This window comes from Erithacus rubecula, assembly GCF_903797595.1.
Source record: "Erithacus rubecula genome assembly, chromosome: 3".
Classification (NCBI taxonomy): domain Eukaryota; kingdom Metazoa; phylum Chordata; class Aves; order Passeriformes; family Muscicapidae; genus Erithacus; species Erithacus rubecula.
The window spans coordinates 120368881-120382813 of record NC_136689.1 but is presented as its reverse complement, the minus strand read 5'-3'; the positions used below and the strand labels follow the sequence as shown (position 1 = coordinate 120382813).

The following is a 13933-nucleotide window of genomic DNA, read 5'->3' as shown; positions in this document are numbered from 1 at the left end:
TTTATATTTTTTTGCCAAAATGCCACAAATGTGGTTTTAATCTGTTTTAATTGGCCAAGTTTGCGAGACCCATGGTTCTCAAAGTTCCAAGTTAAGCAATTTTAATTGTTTTGTCACTATGGAGTAGTGCCTGAAGCATACAGATATTTTAGGAAAGGATCTATGTGTGCTGTCTATGATCAATATCTTTGTTACAATGTAGTGACAATGCAGACCAAGGGGTGAGTTGAACCTTGTACTGAAGCTGCAGCTGCAATGATCAGGGCTGTAGGAGTGTCATCATCTTTAAAAAAAGGAAACATCCTACTAAGATACACTTGGTATCGCTTGGGCTTCCTTGCTCCCAGCATGCTCTAAAGAGAGATGCTGGCCTGAATTTCCTCACTGCTTAGATCTGCAGTGCAAACAGCAAAATCCTGTCACATAAAGGATAGAGAACAATTTCTACTGCCCAGGGGAGGAGCTCTTTGCTGGGCAAGATGTGAGTCATTTCTCCATAGTGACTTGAGTTGGATAGATCACACTGAGTATCCAGGAGTGCTTTCCTACCTACATCTTTTCCTTAATGGCAAGTTATGTGAAGACTTTGTGCAGGAGATAAGGCAAAAATTACCTTAAGGCAGTCAGACAAATTAGCGATCTGCCAAGTTGTGCTTGGTGGAGGAACAGTCAAGGTTGTGTGTGTGTAAGAAAAGATTGTTGAAGGGAAGTAAGAGAGAAATAATAGGATTTATCTATTTTTAAAAGCCGAAGGGTGATGGTAGAGATGGGACTGCTGTCAGCTCTACTGGAGAGTTGCAGCTGCATTGCAGTTTTTACATCTTTATTGAGATATGCAATGAAGGAAGCATAAATTTATTTCTGTGGGGAAAAACAATCAGAAGTGATGGATGTTCTCAAGATAGCTTATTCTTTAAGTAGAACTGGTAAATTTTCAAAATGCGGTAATGTTCTGCAAAGATAGTGTGTAGCTACAGTGCTCCAGCTTGCTCAAAATACAATGTATCTGCAGAATAGTAATGTTGTCCTCCTGTGGAAGTGCTCATGTTTGTATTGTATTAAAACCTGCTGTCTGGTGAATGCTGCTTTCAGTGACTCGTGAAGAAGTAACTCATTCTCAATGAAGGTGTGTCTCTTTTGTCCAAAGTAGCTAAGGCACTAACTGGGGGCTTTCCAGAGAGAGCAAGGAGGAGGCTGTGGTTTTCCAGGACTGCGGAGAAAGCAGATGTTAAGCAGGCACCAAAACCTGACTACCAGCTGCACACAGGCTAAAGCTTCTCATTTTCATCTGTTTTATGAAAAGATCTTTTTATTTGTTAATGTCTTTATTTGCCTTAACCATAGAATTTTTATTAAATCATGAGGTTTTTTTCTCCCTGAAATTCTTCAATGGTTGTTGGAAAAGACAGGCATACTAGGGGAAGTCTGGTGTCAGGAAGAAAATGGAGTGTAGAAAGACTTGAGCAGAGCATCACAGAGGGACTGATATGAGGGTTGAGGATGTTTGAATTTGTGATAACTGTGGACAGTCTCCCTGACATGTGCAGAGTAGGACGTGGCTGCATTTGCTGTTCTCTCAGCTTTCCAAGCCTGCAGTTTTAGCAGATATAATTTTAAGAGTAAACTAATAAGAGGCTTCTCTGAGACTCTATTCTGAAGAAAGAGGTGCTGTTGTTGTGTACAGAGAGAATTCCTTAAATAATTTTAGCTAAAAGCTTAAATGTCAATGCCTCTTTGACTATAAATACTCTAATTCATTAGTGTGGAACATTCCACATGCTTAGCCACTTCTATATTTGTGATCTGAAGAAAAAGAAACCAGACCATTAGGCCAGTTGCAAATTGTATAAAAATATGGAAAAACTATAAAAAATATTGCACTTTGTTGACTAATAGTGGAAAAGTATCTACTTCTTGTTCTGAGAGGAAGAAGAGAATTGAATTCTGTAATGGAAAACTACGGCTTCTTGTCAATAAAGTCTGTTTTGTATTTGATAGATGGAAACAGAAATAAGATTTGTAGCATCAACTGTAACAAGGACATTTCAGTAAGACTTCAGTATATTTTTAAAACATGCATCTGTAGTTTAATAGGGAATACTGCTTGCATACAGTATGGAAAGTGGCAAAGATGTTAATGAAGATAATTTTTTGTGTGATTTGTTTGGTGACTGTTATGATTGTTGTAGTTCTCTCAGCAGCCAGAGTAACTTTATGGAAGTCTGAGAATGAATGACATGAGCATAATACCAGACCCACAATAAGTGGCTGTTTTGTGTCATGGTAATTATTGCTTGTAATATTGTGAGAGCAGTGTTTTCCTAGACAAAAATAATACTCAAAAAAGCAGTGGTGAGCAGGTTTTGCTACCTGATTTGAAAACTACAAGAACATATTCAGCAACTGAGTCTACAGCATTGTTTTATTGTGACTTTATAAACAGCTTATAACACAAGTGCATATATTACCAAGGAAGTGTTTCTATCTAGCAGAACAAACTGGGAAACAAGCTGGACCTAGTGCAAACCAGAGGCTGGGTGGTATATTCTCAATTTCCCTTTGATATCTGCAGGCCACAGTTTTGGTAGTTTCTTGTAATGAAAAAAAGGTTGAATTCAGAACAAGAACACTAAAGATGACAGCAGAGTTAAGCAAGATGCATTCTTCAGATACCACATATTATGTTAGTGGTTTCATTTTTTTCAATATAAAGCATTCAAGTAATTAACAAGCAAACAAAAACACAAACAAAAAGCCCTGGAGTCATAAAGCAAACCTATTTTATAGCACAATGAATGTTTAATGTTAAAAGCGTCTTGGAAAAACATTTAGATCAGGAGTACTTACAAATATTCCTGATACTTCCCTTCAATTTTATTCCATCTAAATTGACCATCTTGTACACTTACAATGCTGTATCAAAAAAAAATGTTTCATAGGACTTCTTAATCCATATTTATTTTTTCATCTCCAGATTGTTTATGAAGCTCTGCCTTCATTTCACTCTAAATGCAAATATGTATTTTGGTTATTTCCTATAATGGTATTACAGATCATAGGTAAATTTCTTGGAAAGAAATGAAAGGGAAAGCAATAATTTGCAGACTAGTTTTGCCCAAATCTCCTACTATCCCAGTAGAACCATATGTGGTAATTACTGTCTCCATCTTTTTCTGCATCCTTTACCACTTGGGAAGGTGTGTATTGTGTACTTTGTGTATTGCAGGTTATTGAATATCAGCTTTCCTCTGCTCTCAAATTGTGTGTTTTCCACCTTCTGCTTGACTATGCAACTTTTATTTTTTGATGATTTGGTATTGTTACAGGGTCTCAGTTACAGGGTCAGATTCTAACTTCAGGTCCATTTTGTTCCACCAGGATTGTTGCATGTGTTTTAAAAACATGACCTACGTAGGTCTGAGTAGCCTGGTCTAGTGAAAGATGTCCCTGCCTATGGCAAAGGCACTGGAACTAGATGATCTTTAGGGTCCCTTCCTAGGCCATTCTATGATAAACTTTTATTTGTTTGTTTGGTTTTTTGTTTTGGTTTTGTTTTTTTTTTTTCATTGATATCTCTCTCTAAAAGGGCAGTGCTTTCACTTCCCTCAAAGAAGGGAATCAGAGATGAGAAACCAGAGATTAGAAATTTGATGAGGGACTAAGTGACTTCTCAGTATACTTCTGTGTATCCATAATTGTCATGAATCATCACTCATACTACTGTTTTTTGGGTGCTAGAACTGTTTATAAGTGAATAAATCTGCTTTAAATGGTGGTGGTGGAATAAAAGGTGAAATGCTTATTTGAGGTAGATCTGAAGGTCTGTTATAAATAGTATAATGTCATGTAGTTTAAGTGAACTGTGGCATCTTGCTTGATGTCCTTAGTAGTGGTGTGTGGTAGTGTTTTTCCTGCCATGACAAACATTTTCAGTTCATGCTATTGCAGCAAGAATGTTCATTCCCAGCTGCACTGTCACCAGATCTATGTATGAAACATCTCTTTTCACAGTGGGACTCGTACCCATGGTGTAGTTTAAAAGCAAAGCTCTAGGTCTAGTGTTGGGGTTTTTAATTCTCATTATTTGGGATGCTGGACATCTAACAATCCTACATGAATGGAAAATGGTGACTAGTCTGCCAACATGGCTTCTTGGAAACATCTATCAGTTAGAAAATTGTATCCTAGAGCATCCAGAGCTGGAAAATACAGAAACAATTTTAATTGTTTACAGTTTAAGGAGGGGCCTTCTACATGAGATTATTTTAAACTCATCTTTAGTGGGGTTGTTTAGGAGGAGCATCTTCAGTACAGTACTTAGTGTTGAATTGTGAAGAAATATATGTAAGGTCATGGAGTCTAATACCTGCTATCAGTGAACACTGGCTGCAGTCTAAATAGATGGTCCATGCTTTAACATGGATGTGCAGTGTCAGGCACCTTTGGCTCATGCCTGATAGTTCTTATTCTGCCCAGAAGCTTCAGTGGCATTTCCTTACTGTCCATTCATGTATCAAATCTTGTTGTTTTGTAATGTCTGTTTTCATATCCATCATTTTAACATATCTTTAGTTCTAAATCTGTTTAGCAAAAGTTTAACTCATGGGATGAGGACATGGGTATTTTTGAGGTTGTATTTGGCTCCTTTGGAAGAAATTGTTTTGGGCCTTTGAAAGATTTGAAGAGGTCTTCAAAAAGCGAGAAGAAAGATGAATGTTTGATTTAATGTATTTCTTCTTCATAAGAGATGGTTCAGTGAAGAGGTGGTACCCTAATGGTTTCAAAGTCAGATCCCCTTGTTAAAAACACTTGGTTAGGCCTGAAGATTATCTGGTGGCAATACTTCACAGTTCAAAATATCCAGTTGAAATTTCAGGTGCTAAGGAAAAAACAGAAACCTCCCATCTGTAATTGTGAGATTTAAAAAAAAAAAATAAGGCAACCTATCTGAAAAATCTGAAAGACCTAGTGATAAACTGTGTCACCCAAAACAAGTTTATGTGGTATACAGTGTGTACAAGATGGTGATGCTTACCACACAATGGATTTTTAATGTGTTGCTATCTATTTCAGTCTGTAATCTAACACTCTCTTTCCTAAAACAGGAGGACTCAGGCCTTCTTTAGCTCTTCAACACATTGCCAGTGTGTTGTCAGAACATCAGCTTGTCTCTTGAGTCATCATGGCATAAAATTGGCAAAGTCAGTTTCTTGACACTGGAATAGCCTGGGGGCTTCACTTGGTATCTCTCGTGTGTAATTCGGAGGAGCTGTGGGTTGCTGTAAAGTACATCAGTCAGATCTCTGGCTGACTGAGACGTTAACTCTGAAACTCCTTCACATCTCAGCATCAGGGTATATCCTGAGCTGTGGCTTGATAAACATGGAAGGAGCTTGATGTAAAGAAATGCTGAAGTTCCTGGATATGCTCACGCCAGAAAGGAAATTGATAGGAGGTGATGTTATAGCAAATAAAGTAATAACTAAATCACACCTGCTACAAAGTATTACCTGTCTCCTGAATAATGTAACTCCCTGAGCTGGAGTGTGACTAAATCCCAGACAGGACAATGTACCTAGGAGGGAGAAAATGAGGAAAAGAAGAATATAGCTGATAAAAGAAGAGCCATAACTGATAGAAGATGTATTTAAATATCTAGAATGTTCTTTTTGTGCTTTTTTAATCTGGTCACAGAGTGTAAGGAAATTTGTAGGTCATGGGGATAGGATGATACCTCAGTTGTGGGAATGTCCCTACTGCATCTTCCTTTGACACAGTCCATGCTGGCTGCAGAGTACTGGACCAAGTGGTCTGCAGAGTCCTACATATAAAGTATGAGAGTTTATGTGTTATTGGTATTTGTACCATACACCCTACTGCTCTACCTAAAAAGTATCTGGAAGTGCTGCTTTCTCAATAATGATCTTTCCTGGGAAAATGAAAACCAAGAAAGGAAAAGCATTAAAATCTGGCCTGTAATTACTCTGGATGTAGAGATAAATGTAAGTTGCATATGTTACATTTTTGTCATGTGTTTTAAAAAAAGTTCATTAGCACCAAGTAATTCTAACTTCATTAGTTGTAAGCAAGCAGTGAAGAAAACAGCAGTGGACTTCTACTGTTCCTTACTCTGCTGTCCTTGTGAGTCAAATCATAGATTTCAACAGGAACAGGGAAATAAATAACTGTGTTCTTGTAGAAGATGTTGGCACGATCATGTTAACAACATTTGGAGCAGCTTTGCTCTTGATGGATGTACCCTTATTAACAAGAGATGAACACAGACTTGTAGGATGATCAGGGAAATGGAAAGATAATCCATCTGAGAGGTTCTCTGGGAGGTACCTGGATGCTCTCTGTGAATGTGTGCTTGGACAAAATAGTTTGGAATTAGCTATCACAGATACTGCAGTCTGTGTAGCTCTGCAGAACTGATCCAAGGACAGGAGATGAAGGGAAGTTGGGGCTGGAGAGGGCAGGATGAGCTAACTCTCTGTCTTCCCTGTTCTGAAGCAGTTTCCAATGGAGGGAGAAGGACAGAAATCCAGTCAGTTCTGAGGTGGACTGTAGCACGTGTCTCCTGAAAGGCTGACTAGCAAAGAAACCCCTGGAAGACAGCTTACAGCGCCATGACCTTTTGGCTTGTGCATGCCATAGAAACAGTGCTTAATGGTTCCACTCTTTGGGACATATAATCTCACTCTGGCAGGAAGCAGAGCATCCTCTCAGAGGTGTTTCTTGCCTGGAGTCTCCAGATCTCATTCAGCAGTGCTGGCAGCTCTGCCCAGCATCAGTGCCAGATGACTCTGCCCAGAGTCAGTGGCTTTTTATTTACAATCCTCTTTGCTTCTTGCTTGAAAAAAAATATTATTTCCAAATAATTGGAAAGCGCAGAAAGAATTATATTTAACTATTAACAATAAAGAGAAACTGACCCTTGGGTCATATTTGAGACTGCCTTGATTTCAGCAAAGTGCTTGCCATCTTGTTCACTAGTAGATACATGTAGCAACAGAACAAATGCCTGTGGTGCTTTGATTTAGTGAAATGAGGACTTGCAGGTTTTTTCAGGTGTTTCATCAATGTATATTTTAATAGAAAAAAATTATACTTAAATGTGTGGCAGAAAAAACATTAAATATTATTTTAAGCTTGATTTGCAGCAGCTTCTTAAGGACAAATTATGCTAAACAAATTACCATGTATGTGCATTAGGACTGTATATATGCAGTAGTATTATAAAATATATTTTGGGAATATTGGACATTCATACAGTGTGGGAATCACGCTGCTTGCAGTGGGTAAGGGGGAAAGAAGGAAAAGCAAGACATTTTTGACCTTGCATTTTCTCTTACTTTGGTAGAGACAAAGCTCCTCTAGCATCTGCTCTAAGGATATCTTCAGCTAATTATTCTTCTTGAAAATTAAGAAAGATTTATGGGCTTCTTGTTTTGTTACTTTTCCATCTTTTTTCATGTTCAGCGTGGTAATTTGTGTTGCACTGAGCAAGTGGTCCAGCCCCTTTCCCTGAGGAAAGCATCAGAAGTGTGAAGTTTTCTTTCTGTAAACACTACCCTGTCAGAGTGATCTCATTTGTGAGTGGGGATGTACCTGTGAACAAGCTAGAGCAGTAGCATAAGGCACAGGCAGGAAAGGGATGGAACATGAACATTTTGGATAAAATTTGGAATAACTGGTCTATTGCTTCAGGGCACTATTGAGACTTGGTTTACAGACAGTTATTTGTTGCATCAGCAAGTGGCCTTTAAAGTAGAAAAAATGGAACAGAAAATCTTCCCCAAAATCCTCAAGATTTGTGGATGACTATAAGGGATAACTGTTCTCTGCAGAGTTTTGTTATTCCTGTCTTAATTTAATTTTTGCTTTGCACTCATAATCTACCAAGAGATTACCCTTTATTTGATTGCTCTGTTTTGAAGCAGACAATTTCTGTGTCATATTCCTACTTCAGCTTTAGTCATTGCCCCAAGGGCTCTTCACCAGATAAGTCTTCCTGATAGGTTGCAGCTGTTCTGAAAAGTAAAAATTATTCATTGGATCGATTTTTTTCAATATATAGAATAAATTGTTCTTGTAAACTGCAGCTTATCTCCCAGTGTGGAATTTGGCTTGCCTCACTGTTCCCATTTATGCAGAGCATTTAAAACTGGAGATCTTATCACCAGCCAATAATGAGAGCAGTGTTTCACTACCCATCCTCTCCCTCCCTACTCCCAGCACTGAGTATCCCATACTTTGTAAATCAGATAGCAAGATCTAGAGTTCAGTCCTAGGATCAATGGATATGTTTGAAATTTTAGTTATCTTTAAGGAAGTCAGACAAGTTGCTCAAAAAGCAGTAATAAAAAGGTTTCTATGAAAAAGGCATTTTCCATCTGTTCTGCAAAACTTAGGTGAACTTTTCTGGGCAGCCTTAGGGGGCAAAGCAGCTATTCCTGCCACTGGACTGCAGAGAGGGCAGCAGGAGCAGAGCATGTCCATGGGATGTGTTTACATCAGACAACAGAAATCACAGTACATTTGACATCCTTGTTATTGCTGGTGCAGCTCTGCCTCTCTCTGCTGGAGAGGCCTGGTGTGGTGGTAACCTCCATGGCCCCAGGGTATCATCACTGGGTTGTACCTCTGGGAGGAGGAGAGGGCACTGGGAAAGGATGCTCCAGGTGCTCCTGGGGACACACCTGGCTTGGGAAGCCATCTAGCTTGAGGAGGTGGCTGGAGCAGCAGAGGGAGAGCCCTGTGTGTGGGAGGGTACATCAGCCAACCTCTGGAACCAAATACTGCAGTTTCTTGGAGATCTACATATACAGAGTGGTTGTAAAAATTAATGGATTCCCTTCTCTCCAGTTTTAGTGGTTTTAGTGAAAATGGAGACAATAGAGAAATATGTGTTTGTAAAAACAGGCCCATTTTTTGTGGAACATGCAAGATACAAGTTGAAATAAAAGACTTTTGGAAACCTGCCTGTGTTGCTCTCCACTTTCTCTTCAGTTCTGTTGAACTGTATTTCCTCCAGGATGCTGAGAACCACTCTGTGAATGTCTTCCATCTCTTAGGACCAATGTGCACAGACTTTTTACTGTCTTTAAGCCATTACAGTCCAAATAGAAAGTCAGTGTCTCAGTTACTGAGGACTCTGTCAAGTGCTCTCAGGCTCCAACCCACCAGCCAGACTTCTAAAGACCCTTTGAATAACTCAATCACAAAATCCATTAGCTTGACCAGGAGGAACTGGAGAATTTTGAGGTGGTCTTTGGTGCATTTTTCTTTTTTCCCTTGAGAAGTTCAGTTATATATGTTTTTTTAGAAGAAAAGTTCCTACATTTGTATTTTTATCTTAATTAACTTCAGTCACTTTCAGTATTAAAAAAAAATTGCTTGTGTATAATAAGGACAGCAAAAACAAAGGCCCTCATTCTGCCTATGAATTAATCTGCAAATATAAAGTTAGTGTGGAAAATATTAATTTTTTTGTTTGACCACAATGAGAAAAGGCAGAAATCCCTAACTTCTAATTAGAGCATTATTATATCTCTTTTTAATATCAAACACCAGTTCTCTTTTTAAACATGTAATTGGTAACACTCTCAATGTTCTGATATATATCATTCTAGTAGTATGCTGATTTAATATTTGGAACTATTTCTCTTTGCTTTTTGCTTTACTGTGAAAGTTATGGCTTTTACTAAAGAATGCTGAAGACCTTGGACTATTTGTATGGGTCATTCTCTCTGTAATTTTTGGGTTTCTGTTTGGCAAGTTATTTTTAATCTCCATAATTAGCAACCAAACACAAGAACAAGACAGAAGATAATTTATCTGTACTGTTAGTATTTTGAGTTGTAGATGGTAACCAAGTGTTATGGTAAATGCAAAGTATTGTATGGACTAAGAATATTTTGTAGCATGATGTACATCTTTACTCATTTTAGTGGAGTGGTTGTATTACTTCAGAGTACTTGAGCATTTAGCACATGTAAGTATGGGAGGGAGAGAGCAATTTAAGTATAGTGTTATTTTGTCCCAGTTACAGCTTATTAATGTACACATATTTATATGATACTCCTTACAAAAGGTCCAGGTGTTTTGGGAGCCACTGTCATAAGCTGAATTTTGGGTGGAGTACAATAGACAGTTAACATGGAATGATAGCATTTTTGTGCTTGACTGCTTCTCTTCTTATCAATCCTAGTTAATTCTTTTTTTTTTTTCTATTGTGTCTCTCTGGTGAGGTTGGCAGTAAGAAACTGATAAGCACATGACTCTGCTAAAACAAAGGAAAATGTAAGCCTTTTAGTAAATCTGAGTGTTTTAGGGCTTATAGGCTTCAGGTGGTTGTTGTTTATGAAGTAGGATTAGGAAAGGCAGACTCAACAATGCTGGAAAGCAGGGATATGTGATTCTGGAGAAGAAGGTTGGTTCTGTGACCATCAACTTTTGTAGCCAACATCCACTTGAAGTAATTGCACATACCATTCCCATTCCCCTCCCCAGGGCTCTTCTCTGGTGCAGTTTCTGTCCCCTGGTCCTGCAGCTGCAGGGTGCTGCTGTCCCTCCCCATGTTTGATGGGAGTGGAGCCCTGGTGAGGAAACACAGCCTGGCCCACGCTCTGGAGTGGGGGAGAGCCTTGTAGCACAGTGAACCAGCCTCAGGGCTTTCAGCATTCCTGCCCTGGGTCAGAGGTTTCTGGTCAGGGAACTTCAATAAGGTCAATTTTATCAAAAACACCTGCTACCACTGCCATTCTCTCTGCTCTAAGAATATTCTCCACTACTCTTAAAATATGCTTGAGTAAAGTACTGACTTAAAATGCAGTCTTTCCAAGCCATTCAAGTAATAAGGAGTAGTCTAAAGACTTAAAAACTGGAATAAAGTTCTATTTCTAAAGATTTGAGAGCAAGTCCAAAGAAATAGAATAAAAATAGAACTGTCGTATAGGTGTGTCCAGATGGGAATAATACTTGGCAGAGAGTTTAAAGGTAACAGTGGCCAGGAGCTGGCAGAAGAAATGGGACAGTAGGAGATTCATTGTTGCATTGATTTGAAACACTTGTATAGCCTTGGACTTGTCTTGGACCCTCTTTTTCTCTTTTTTTTTTTTTTTTTTTTTTTTTTGAGTTTAATCCCTGCCTTTCCTTCTAGAGAGCTGACTGGGGAAACTGTGATGGTTGGTTAACATTGATAAATTATTATCAAAAAGCAATAAGTTCATCATCAAAATCAAGAAAATGATTGATCAGAAGTAAGTGTAGTAACCAAGTCTGATTGGCCTTGACTGTTAAAGAAAAGGACACTTTTAATTGCCAGGCTGGCTGGCTAGTTCATGTCTTTGGATTTACAAATACTTGGGAACAAAGGATCCAAAACTGCTTGGTTCTCATATGCAGACTGGGCTGACACAAATACATCCATCCACAAGTTGGGAGATAGCATTTGGAGACTGGAGATTGGGATATGAGGTTAGAGTAAAGAAGAAATCTTCATAGTTGATGCAGTAGATAATCTTGATTTAAATTTCATTACACCTAATAACAGTAACATCAGGGCTTATGATTTCAGTCCACAGAAAATTGCCTTAGCAATGGTAGGATAAATTCTTTGGGAACAATTGATGTGTAACAAACAAGTTATTCTCCCCTCTGAGTCCAAATAGTGTTGAACAGCTGTGTGCAGGTTCAGCTTTCCAGCAGAGAAAGCTGGAAAGTACCAGGGCAGTCAGTCTTAAGGCATCAACTCACATGTGATGCTGACTAAATGCAGATGGCTTAAGTGGTTGCTGTCTTCAGTTTTATGCCTGGCCTGTATCTCAAAGGCTGCTGCTGCTGCTGCAGTACTGGCTGAGTGATATATGAAATATGTGTGTTTACATTTATGAGCCAAACTGTAAAAATGGAACAGAGTCATGTAAGCCAGGACTTGTAGCTGGTAAAATTCTTGTGTCTGGGAAGTTTGAGCAGAGTGTTCTTGTTTGCTAGATGCAATTGAGGAGCAGTAAATAGTAAAAATGACTGTCATTCAAAATGGGCAGAGAGAAAGTCCAAAGTTTGTTTTATTTGGACTGTTAGCCTGTTAAATTTGATCAGGAATTAAAAAAGGATTCCAGTAATTGCAAGAGTGTGGTTTAATATGGCTAGAAATGGCCAGGATTCTCATGACTATTGCTGTTCTTTGCCTGCTTTTGAAAACTTTGACCTTAGGCACAACTGACAATTTTGGGACATTGTAAAATTATTTGGAGGAAGGATTAGATTTTCAGAACAGAAGTGCTTATCATTGTAGAGGGGAGAAAAAAAATCAGAACTAGAAGAAACTTCTTGGGGAAAATTTGGGATTAGTTCTAGGTCTGTATTCTGACATCTTGACACCAAATTGGCAAACACTTGCAAAAACTTCTGTAGTGTGATTTTGTAATGCTGCAGAGGCCTGGATGGGAACATGTTAATTGTGTTGCCACACACACACAGAAGAAGGCTGTTTTTTGGAAGGTTGTTTGCAAACACTAGTGATCAGCTTCTCCATCTTATCAGGACCTTTTGCTCATTTTGTCCTCATGTGTTGCAGAAATGCTGATAGTAATGGTTTATTCACAACTGGATAGTCACAAGGACAGTTGGTGTAGTCTGGCAGGAGTGGGCTACAGAGCAGGTGAAACCTTCTCAGAAACTAGATTTTCATACTGGGATATTAGGTAATTGGAAAATCATCTGGCAGTGTTTATCTTGAGAAAGTCTAGCATCTCCATGTCAGCCCTGAGGAAGGGTCTCTGAGCCCAGAGGAATCTGGCATTCTGTGTGACACACTCCTCTGCAGGCACAAGGAGCTAATGGGTGACAGATTCAGGATTCAGCTGATTATAGCAGATATCCAAGACCTTTCCAGTACTTGATGATGACCATATGGCTGCTGTGCTCTTTGCAGAAACCTTGGCTGGAGGAAAGAAGGGTTTCAGATATAATCAGAATGCAGCAGGAACCATCATCAGTGTTTCAGTTCCAGGCACTGATGTGTTGCAAGAGACAGTTGTGAGAGTTAAGCTGTTGTGTGGCGTGGGAAAGTGTTCATCAGCATCTGTGTGGGTCCTTGCATCAGCCAGAAAGCAGCTGTGAACCATTTCATGGGCAAGTTCAGGGTTTGCTCACTAAAATACCAAGAGCCTTTGACCGTAGTATAGTTTCCAGTTAATGAACTCACCTGATGAGTGAGATAGGATTCCAGAAAAGGGAGTGCACCCAGCACATCCTGTTCCTCTTGGTGACTTTCTGACCCAACAGTTGATGAGAAACAGCAGGTAGCTGACCACTTCTTATCTTGGGCTTTAAATTAGACTGAACCTGGTCTGTTCAGTAGAGCTCCTGGCAAGGCACAGAGATATATCCAAAGACCAGAAAGCAGAATACAAGAAGTGGGGGAGAATGTCCTTATATAAGAATGAAATTAACCTGATCTCTATGAATTGAGATGATTTTGGATGATCAGTCATATATTTGAAAGCATACATTTTCAAAAAATTGTCTGCTTTCATTCCACCCACAAGGTGGAAATCCCTCAAGGATTTCCAACTCACAGAATGGAATGCAAAAGTCTGCTAAATGTAGTGGGTTTGGTGGTTTTATTTTGGTGCATTGACTTATCAGAAATTTTACATTGTGAGAGAGTTACTCTTGGGTTAAAATAACAATATAATTTTTAAAGACAAAAAAAAGAAAATTCTTCATGACCTAAAAAAACCCCCATGACTCCTTGAGTAATGGATCACTGAATCCTGATTCCTGGTGGCATTTGCCATTGTCCAAATCTTCTCTTCCTTTCCCTGGAAAGGTGGCTGCTCTCCTTTCCTGTATTCCCCTTTCTCCATGTCCTCCCCTCTGAATTACACAGGTTCTCAGCAGGACCAGGCTGAGGCAGCAATAG

General features: G+C 39.0%; 1 protein-coding gene across 2 annotated transcripts in view; it reads left to right on the top strand.

Annotated features, from left to right (window-relative positions):
- ZNF704 (zinc finger protein 704) overlaps positions 1–13933 on the top strand; it is an 84252-nt gene that overhangs the window by 47479 nt on the left and 22840 nt on the right. The gene's annotated exons all lie outside the window — the stretch shown is intronic.